This window comes from Pongo pygmaeus, chromosome 9 (assembly GCF_028885625.2).
Source record: "Pongo pygmaeus isolate AG05252 chromosome 9, NHGRI_mPonPyg2-v2.0_pri, whole genome shotgun sequence".
Lineage (NCBI taxonomy): Eukaryota > Metazoa > Chordata > Mammalia > Primates > Hominidae > Pongo > Pongo pygmaeus.
The window spans coordinates 61,565,277-61,576,454 of record NC_072382.2 but is presented as its reverse complement, the minus strand read 5'-3'; positions in this window follow the sequence as shown (position 1 = coordinate 61,576,454).

The following is an 11,178-nucleotide window of genomic DNA, read 5'->3' as shown; positions in this document are numbered from 1 at the left end:
CATTAATTTGAAAACTGGGGCAAGGAGATTTCTGGGTCCTCCTCTGAACTTTGCCTTCTTTCCAAATCACCTGTATCAATAATATGGTACAGCTTGTTAGAGTAGTAGGGCCTGGGCACTGGTTTAGAATTGGTCATCACTTCAGTACTGGAAATTAGAAGGTTAGAGAAATCTTTTTAAATGACTATATTTTGTGAATTTAAAAATTCAGGGACTTTTGTATTTCTTTTTGTCATTAACAATTTTATGGGCAGTATACTTTGCATGCCAAAACATTAGAGTCAAAAGGACAGAATATTTAAAGTTGACTCTCTCTGGAAAATCCAGGTTAAACGGTCATTATAGTTATAGATTTCAGGGAAAGTATCACAGATAAAGGGAACTGGGAGTGCAGTAAAAATGGATAGGAACTGGGGAGGGTCCAGAGCAAGATCATCATTCAGGATTCCAAGCCAAAACAAGGTCATGGGGTCAAGATCAAGAGATTTGGACACACACTCTGAACAGGGATCATCAGTCAGAAACCAATAGACAAGAGACAACCAGAGGAGCTCAGAGGCTCTGTGGGGGACCAGGATAGGTAGCCAAACATCCAGGGCCATGCTCCTTAACTGGAGTTCTCCAGGGATCAATGGAGGGAGGCAAAACAGACAAGAAAGCAGACACGATGCTTGCTTAAAAACAGCACCTGCCTCAGGTCTAAAGATTTAATATGATTCTAATTGGAAAAGAACTTAATCTCTACTTGGCTAACTTGAACCTGCAAATGGGAGGAGGAGGGAGATGGAGCAGAGGTCCCAGAGTAGAGGAGGAGACGGAGATGAGCATCAGCTGCTTCTGGTGGGCAAGATCCTGAGAGATCACTATACACAACACACACACACAAACACACACCCCACACAGAGTTGTATATACAGATAATAATAATGATAGCAAAAATAATAGCTGATGTTTATATAGCTCTTATGTGTTACTGTTGTTAGCACTTTATATATATTAATTTAATATTTATAACATACCTACTAAGTGCTACTTTTTTTCTTTTATCTTTTTTTTTTTTTTACTTGGACAGGACTATTGCAGTAAGTGGTACTATTATTATGTTCTATTATTATGTACTATTATTATGTTCACAAAAAAGTTAAGTGATTTGCCCAAACTCATATGACTAGTAGGTGGGAGAGGTCGATTTCAAGGTAGACACTGGCTTCAGTCTCTGTCACTACTTCAGACTTCTTGGTATATGTATGTGGTGTATACACACCTGTACACACAGGTGTGTGTGTATGTGCATGTATACACATACTTTTACATACATATATATGTATATATACACATGTATAGATACAGTAGTGTCTATATGTATAGATACGGGTGTACAAGAGTCAAGTGTGCATATCTCTTCCCAACTCCATTTTCAGGGACATCATATTGGCAGCTTGAAACTGGCCATAGTGGAAATATTTACAGTATGGAAATGAGCAAAGGCAATAGATCAGGACTTAATTTTTTTAAGAGTTGACTTATCAGCACCCCACTGGATATACATATCACATAGACACACATATCATATGGATAGACATATGTAACATAGGTAACCAAGAACATAAATAAATTAATTCGCATCTTAAGCCACAAATTAAAAATATATTGTCTTTTCTTGACTGTGTAATAACTATTTTATTTTGACCTACTTTCCCTCACACCCAGTCTATACTGATTAAAAGATTGAATAAAGATATTTCCTTATAAGATACTTGTTATAAATGTTAAACTAAATTTCGGTATAGAAAATAATGCCTTGCTACTGCTCTGTGGACAACACTTTATGACAGGTCTCTATCAGTCCGAAATCTGCTATGTTGTTTTATGAAAAATACTGATTTTTTTAAAAAGCCCTGATGGTTGCTATTACTGTTTTTTTTTTTTTTCTTTTCAGGTAGACTCATGATAGAGTCACTAGTGAAAAAGATACATTGCAATATCTATTTATGGTTTTTGATGAAATGTGCTTATAGGTTGCTGTTAATTTTAAATAAAACTTATTGCCTGGGACCTGCATGACTTTTTTGTTTAACTTAATAAAATCGTCTGGATGTGGATTAACCTCCTTTGCTCAGTATTTATTATTGTTTCATCTGCAGTGAAATGGGAACGGTACACATTTTGATAAGTGGGTTGAAAGGCTTCTAAATCTCACTCTGCTCTCTCGGAGTGAGCCCTATTATATGCAATCTGATTTTGTGATTTCCTGCGATGGAAATCAAATCTAAAGAGACATTCTTGGCCAGGCGTGGTGGCTCACGCCTGTAATCCCAGCACTTTGGGAGGCCAAGGCAGGCAGATCACAAGGTCAGGAGATCGACACCATCCTGGCTAACACGTTGAAACCCTGTCTCTACTAAAAATACAAAAAATTAGCTGGGCATGGTGGCGGGCCCCTGTAGTCCCAGCTACTCAGGAGCCAAGATGGCGCCACTGCACTCCAGCCTGAGTGACAGAGTGAGACTCCATCTCAAAAAAAAAAAAAAAAAAAAAGAGACATTCTTGTCACCTCATACAACATGGCAATAGTAGGCAGCTCTCCCTGTGCCTACTGGATTCTCTTGGTCAAATGAGTGTCACACAGTGTGCTCAAGGCCAGCACTCTGGCTGGGGCCATGAGAATGTGAACAGATTTTGCCCTGCTGCTCCAATGGCAAGAGGATGGGGTCAGTAGGTAATATGTTGGATGGGAGCTTTGTTATCTTAGCAAAACGAAAGATGTTAACTCTTCTCAGCCTCATCTTCTCCTAATGTCTGGTATTCTGTATTTAACAAAACGTATCATGGGTAAAACAATCATCTGAACAAATTCTGGGCACAGTCATTATTTGTAGTGATGCTGAGATGCAACAGAGACCATATGACTGCCCTCTGGGGTTATGACTGCTTCTCTTCATCTCAAAGGACAGAGCTGAACACAACTAGCTTATTATTATTATTTCAAGTTTACGTGAAAAAGCGTCCTTGTGCATGAGTTAGAGGCAAGCAAAGCTCAAAGTAAATATATTCATGTATTTCATAAACATTAATATGTTTCAAAAATACTCAAGGAATCAAATCAAAATAAAACACAGCTTGATAGAAATATTATGCTAAGTTTTATCCCCAACCCAGTTGAGGTGATCTTTAAAAAACTTCAGTTTATCATATACTGCCTTTGGAATACTAAAATTGTAGTGGAATTACTTCAGAAGCCCTAACATGCTACAGCAAATCTATTTATCTTGATAGATAACGTTATTACAAAATCACTCATAAAGCCAGTTGCCTGGTGTTTTTTCTTGGCTTTATTGGACATAATTAATTGACAAAGTTTGGGAAGACCTTATTAGTAATGATGGGTACCGTGAAGGTGTCATTTTAAGAAAACTAGAGAAGAAAAAAAACATTGAAAAGAGAGGTAAGGCAAGCAAAAGGATTCTAGAAAATACCAGATAACTAAATAGAGTTTGAGGGTGGGGGATCAGTTGGAGTGTTATTTTTGCTGACGTGAGTGATGAAATTTGTTAATTTTTTTTACGGGAAAATAACCTTATAATTTATTATTATTAATTATATTTTCTTATTCTCCTGTAAGGTAGAAAATAGGATAATTCTTCATGTATGTATATATATATGTGTATATATACACATATATATGTGAGGAATTACCATAAAGATTGCATTTAAGCCTTTTGCAAATTTGGAGTATCATGCTTCCATTAGAATGTCCATTATTTCTATGCAAAGAGTGGGGAAATGTCATGGACTTGCTTGACCTAACTAGGTTATTGATATATCTAAAGTTTAGGTATCTAAACATAGCACACAGCACAGTGTGTGAACTCAACACTTAAAAATCTGACTTCAGTGACATTACTATTGTGTCATTTGCATCTAGCAGATTTCACCATTATCATACATGCTGCAATTAACTAGTCTTCAAATACTATAATGATGTAATTTTTTGATGTATAATTATCTTTAAGTTTCTTAACACAGTTTCTTTGCTTGGATGCTTCTGGTGTTTGAATCCTAGATTGAAGATCTAATATAATTTGTTTTATGTATGCCATTATCAGGATGTGATGGGTACAGGAAGGCTAACCCAAAAGCAAAGAAATTATATGGCTTTCAGAGTTCAAATTTAGAGTCCCTACGTAATTTACTGGAACAGATCTATGCAAAATCATCCTGAAGAGACATGGATATTTGGTCAGCAGAATTGGCCTGTTATTTGTTGGAAGGGGTGGTGAGCTGTTGAGGCATAGAAAAAAGACGGCCTCCAGGACAAATGTTGACAGTGTTCATCCAAGTGCTGTCAGGGGGAAGAGAGTCCCAGCCAGCCAAATGCCTCTGAAGATTGCAGCTCCACAGACAAGGACATTTTCAAAGTAAACATGGATTTGGGAGATCATAGCCAATGAACTTCCAGTGTTCCCAGCTCCCCTACCATGATGTGAATATCCCTATTATGGGATTAATACATCAGACTCTGATAACCTGATCCCTTTAAATGTTGAACTATTCTAAAGCCTCTGGCTCTGCTTCATGTTCACCAAGCGACAGTCTAAGGAGGATCATGAAAGTCTACTTTAAAGAGGGGAGAGTGGGCTAGCCATATGGATGTAACCCATTGCTGTGACATTTATTGCAAATTAATAAAGTGGCTTTTGTAGTTTGGTAGGGTGATTTGTTAAAATATTAATTTTATTTTATCCTCTCGATATTTTCCTCTTCTCTGCATTTCAGAAGGTAGTGAGGCTTTATAATTTCTTATCATAAGAATGTTGGCAGGACAAAAATTAGAAGCAGCTTCAAGTTAGTGGTTTTCCTCAGCTCTGGAAAAGCTAAGCTGATTGACTAGATGTTGCTGGATTTCTTGGAGGGTTGAGACAGAAATGATCTTAGAGAGGAAAGAGTCTTCTCTAGGAGTTTCCCTGAGGCTGGAGAGGGTGAGATGTCAGAGCACAGAAAGATAGCAAGACCTCAGAGAGCAATTGGAGTGCCCATGGAGGCTGGATCCTCAGCACGAAAAGTTCCCGAGTCTGAAGCATCACAAAAGCCACAGTCTCTACTCCCGAGAGTGCCCTTCAGACTACAGCAGTGGGTGTCTGGACAGTAACCAGACCAACAGTGCCTTGGCAAGGAATTACTTAGGCTGAATTTCTCTCCAGCTCATATGATAGGGATGTGGAGTTCAAAATAAGTTGATTTAAAGAAGAGAGAGAAACTTGTTTTTTCTTGCACATCTGAAATTGCGGCTGAGATTGTCACACATAGTACATCAGTCCTGTGAGCTCAGTTAATATGAATTCATGCTAGGAAATCAAAATTTTGAACCTGAAAAGATAAGGGCAAGACAATTACTCTATGGTAATAAATGCTATTCTTTAAGGACTCTTGAAAATATGCTACTTGCCTTCTTGAAGCAGTGAGCATCTGCATTACAGTCCCCCTGGGCCCCTTTGCCTTCACCAAGTTTTGCAAGAGCAAAACTTGATGAATTTCTATAATTTCTACCAACATCCCAAATGTTTAATTCTAATTTTATACAATACGTAGTTTGTTAAATAAAGGTAAACTTTAATCCCTAATTAATGAAGTTTTATTATAGAGCTTATATAACTTTTTTTTTTTTTTTGAGACAGGGTCTGGCTCTATCACCCAGGCTGGAGTGTAGTAGTGCTATTATCGTAGTTCATTGCAGCCACAATTTCCTGGGCTCAAGCAATCCCTACACCTCAGCCTCCCTAGTAGCTGGGACTAAGGCATGCATCACGACACCCAGCTAACTTTTTACTTTTTGTAGAGATGAGGTCTTCCAATGTTGCCCAGGCTGATCTTGAACTCCTGGGCTCAAGCAATCTTCCTGCCTTGGCCTCCCAAAGTGCTGGGATTACAGGTGTGAGCCATTACACCCAGCCTATAACATTTTTTATAAGATACATTTTTTTGGAAACTTTTTATTTTAAAATTATTATAGATTCATAGGAAATTCATAGTACAGGGACGTTCTGTGTACGCTTTATCCCGTTTCCCCCAATGGTAACATCTTACATAGCTATAGTACAATATCAAATTCAGGAAATTTATATTGGTACAATCCATTGAATTTATTCAAATTTCACCAGTTTTTACCTATACTCGTGTGTGTGTATAGTTCTATGCAATTTCATCACATGTAGTAAATTCATGTAACAACAGTAAAAGTCAAGATACAGAACTGTTTTATTATCACAAATATCCCAAATGCTACCTCTCTATGGTCACACCTATACTGCCCCAAACCCATCCCTAGTGCCACTAATCTGTTCTTCATCTCTGTAATTTTATCATTTTAGGAATGTTAGATAAATGAAATCATACAATATCCAACCTTTTGAGATTGGCTTTTTTTTTTCACTCAGCATAATTTTCTCGAGACACATACAAATTGTTGCATGTACCAATAGATTGTTTCTTTTTATTACTGAGTAGTATTCCATGATATAGATGCACCACAGTTTGTTTAGCCATTCACCCATTGAAGGACATTTGGGTTGTTTCCAATTTAGGCTATTACAAATAAACTTACAATGTGTATTCTTGTATAGGTTTTTGTGTGAACATAAATTTTCATTTCTCTGGGTAAATGCCTAGGAATGTGATTGCCAGATCATGTGGTAACTATATGTTTAGATTTTTAAGAAATTGCCAAACTATTTTGCAGAGTGGCTATACCATTTTACACTACCACCAGCGATATGAGAGAGTCAGTTTTCTCCACAGGCATTTGGTATTGTCATTATTTTAGCCATCCTAATAGGTATATAATGATATCTCATCATGGTTTTAATTTGCATCTTCCTAATGGCTAATGACATTGAACATATTTTATTTGCTTATTTGCCATTTTTATATCCTCTTTGCTGAAATGTATCTTCATGTCTTTTACCTATTTTCTAATTAGATTGTTTGTTTCCTTGATGTTGATTTTTGAGCGTTCTTTATGGTCCTTTGTCAGATGTTTGGTTTACTATATTTTCTGCAATGGTTTTTGGTTTGCAGACACCTTCTTTCAGCCTGTGTCTGTCTTCATTCTCTTAATATGATATTTTACAGAGCAAAAGTTTTAAGTTTGATGAAGTCTAATTTATTAATTTTTCTCTTAAGGATCATTTCTGGGTATCATGTTGAGGAACTCTTCACATTGCCCTAAGTCCTGAAGGTTTTCTCCTCTGTTTTTGTGAAAACATTTTATAGTTTGACATTTTACTTTTAAATCTGTTATCCATTTTGAGTTAGTTTTTCTATAGGGTGTGAAGTTTAGGTTGAAGTTCATTATTTTGCCTACTGACGTCCAGTTGCTCTCGCACTATTTGTTGGAAGACTATCTTTTCTCCATTGAATTTTTTTTTGCAACATTGTTGAAAATCGGTTGACTATACTTGTGTGATATATTTCTCTATTATATTTCATTGATCTATGTGTCTATCTCTCCATCAATACCACACTGTTTTCTTTATAGTAGCCTTAACATGTAAGATCCACTTTTTTAAAAGTGGATTTTTTAAATGGATTTTTTTAGTGCTTATATATGCCAGGCATTGTTCTAAGTACTTCACATGCATAACTCACAAAATTCTATGAGATGGTAATATTAGACCAGTTTTATGGATGAGAAGACTGAGTAAAAGTAGTTAAGTAACTTGTTTGACAGATAGATTTGGAACCCAAGCCAACACTCTTACTACTATGCTTTATTGCCTCTCTAAACAGATTTTTGTTTCTTCATAGAGTTGCTTTTACTGGGCACTGCATTGGCATTTTGCCATTCACCTATGTTGAGAGACATGACAAGAAACAGCTCTATGAAACTTATTGTTGCATTTACTGTTGGCAAGTTAAGGAGGATGTGGTTCACTACGTCACATGTGTCCTCTTTAGGAGAACAGATGGGAGAACTGTCTCTCAGATCGCAGTACCAGGAATAGCTATATTTCTCCTGAGTAAGTGGTTTGTTTTTATCTCTTGGACATTGTGAAACCATGTAAACAATTACATTTCCCACTTTATACTGGCTGCTAAAAAGCTCAGAACCAAATTTTCAGCCTATCTTTAGCAATGATGTGTACTGAATGATGTGTATTACTTCTGACTTCATCTTATTTTTTTCTACCCTAATTTTCTCTTCTCTCTTATTTCCTCTTTAAAAATTTTTTTGCTTTAGTCTTTTAAAAAATAGAAACATTCAAGCATTCTTAAGGCATCATATCTAGAGGAATAAAAATTAAAAAAATATATAAGCACATAGCATAAAAAGTCAAATCCAAGACTTTTAACAACAAAAAGAAACAGTACTTTGCTCACTCTTCCCCACCTCTGTGTTTTGCTCCACACAGCTAACTGTAGTCACATCTTTAGCCATTTCTTGTGGTGCTTATACTTTTTCTCTTTTGACTTTTCAGTTTTAGATATCATCTCTTGATTTCCTATTATGGTGGTTAGGATCTAGTTTTCTTCTACCACCCTCTCCAACATAAACCCTTCACCTATCCCCATCCTCCCATTACATCACAATTTCAGTGTTTAAATTATTAGGTCTAATAAAATATTGTTCACAGGTGAACTGCTTGCTGTTCACTTCATATCTGATACAATCATTTTGTTTTCCCTTTAGTTAATAATTGTCTTTTTAAAACATCAATGTTCATGAATTAATCACTAATTTCTCCCTAGCCCTCTGACAGAATTATAAATCTCTCCTTCTGTCAGTTTTGTTTTCTCACTGACTTCTCTTCTGGATGTCATCCTGGTGCCCTTCCTTGTCCAGCTCTGGTCTGGGTTGTTGCTGTCCAGGGCAGCTCTCCAGCTGTTTGAGATGCCCCCTATTCATCACTTTGGGAATTGCTCCACATCCCCCTTTTGTTGAATCTCCTGTTTCCTTAGACCTCCTATATTCCTTTGGTTTACTCACTGGATTTGGTGGAGCTCATCCTGCAATATCTTCCTGAGAAAAAGTTTATGGAATGTGTATTTCTTTGAGACCTAGCATGACTGAAAATGTTTTAAATTTAGCATTGCACTTGAATGAAAGTCTGAGTATAGACTTCTAGGTTGGAAAAATTTTCTCTCAGAATTCTAAAGGCATTACTTCTTTGTCTTCTAACTTTCCATGTTGCTGTTGATACGTTTTACATTAATAATATTTCCTATGGGACATGAAAGAGTTTTTTCCTCTCCTCTCTAGAAAGTTTTGGAATCTTCTTTTTTTAACGTTTCATGATGATACACCTTAGAATCGTGTCCTTTTTCATTCTCTATGAGTAATGAGCATCAACACAATAGGCCTTTTAAATCTGAAAACACATTTCCTTCAGCTTTGAGAAATTACCATGTGTATTCTTTTTTAAAAGGCCATATCAGCTTCAGGCACCTTATTTTAGTAATTCCCTCCCCTCCATTTTCTCTGCTCACTCTTGAGAAAAAAATTTTTTGACATTTTACTTTTAAATCTGTTATCCATTTTGAGTTAGTTTTTCTATAGGGTGTGAAGTTTAGGTTGAAGTTCATTATCTTGCCTATAGACATCCAGTTGCTCTAGCACTATTTGTTGGAAGACTATCTTTTCTCCATTGAATTTTTTTGACATTTTACTTTTAAATCTATAGAACTGGAGAACTTGCTCTGTTTCTCAGGCTAGGGTATAGTGGAGCAATCATGGCTCACTGTCACCTCCAACTCCTGGGCTCAAGCAATCCTTCCACATCAGCCTTCCAAGCAGTGGGAACTACAGGTGCATACCCAGCTACTTTTTTTATTTCCATTTTTTGTAGAGATGGGGTATCACTGTGTTGCCCAGACCAGTCTCAAACTCCTGGCCTCAAGCGATCCTCTTGCCTTGGCCTCCCAAAGTTCTGGGATTACAGGCATTAGTGACTGCACCCTGCTCATTCTTTCTAGAACTCCTGATTCAGTTGTTGGATCACCTGAACTGACTTTCTAGGTTTCTTATCTTTCCTTTTTCTTCTGGGAGATTTTTTTAACTTTATCTTTTAATTTTTCTTTTTTTTGAGACGGAGTCTCACTGTGTCACCAGGCTGGAGTGCAGTGGTGTGATCTCGGCTCACTGCAACCTCCGCCTCCCGGGTTCAAACGATTCTCCTGCTTTAGCCTCCAGAGTAGCTAGGACTACAGGTGCGCACGTGCACCACCACGCCCAGCTAATGTTTGTATTTTTAGTAGAAACGGGGTTTCACCATGTTGGCCAGGATGGTCTCGATCTCTTGACCTCATGATCCGCCCACCTTGGCCTCCCAAAGTGCTGGGATTACAGGCGTGAGCCACCGTGCCTGGCCATCTTTTAATTTTTCTACTCAATTTAAAAATTTCTGCTATCACATTTTTATTTCTAAAAGCGATTTCTAGTTCTCTGTTTTCCCCTCACTCCTAGAGGAGTGAGAGAATTCATCATTCAGTCTGTAGACTTCCATTTAAACCCCTTGTTTTCAGTTGTATCCAGCATATACTGCCCAGAGTGTTTGACCCAGCCTTTCATGAGAATAAACCTTCAGGCTTCTTCCTGGGTAGTAGAAGAGCAGTCATTTGACAATAGTATGTTGGGAAGAAGATCTGGGGATCTAAATGGTCGTTATAAAGCTTTCAAATAATCTTTTCTTTCTACCTACACCCCACAATTCCATCTTCAGAGACACCTGGTGCCTCCAATTGCAGAACTGTCCAGGGTTCCATGGTGCTATTTATCTTCGTTCTTTCAGCTTTCTCTGATTTGTCTCAGTATGAGTGAATCTGAATCCTGATTCAGGAGCAAAACAAAGTTTGAAGTCAAAGCCAGAGAAATGGTGCCGACAGTCAAATACAAACGATGAGCAAAAACATGAAAGTTTCCGCAAGTGGAAGGATAATCATATTAAAAGTCACAATCTAGCTGGGCATGGTGGCTCATGGCTGTAATCCCAGCACTCAGGGAGGCCAAGGTGGGGGGACTGCTTAAGGACAGGAGCTCGAGACTGGCCTGAGCAAGGCAGAGAGAGCCCATCTGCACAAAAAAAAAAAAAAAAAAAAAATACTGTGTGTGCTGGCACACATCTGTAGTCCCAGCTGCTAGAAAGGCTGAGACAGGAGGATCACTTGAGCCTAGGAGATCAAGGC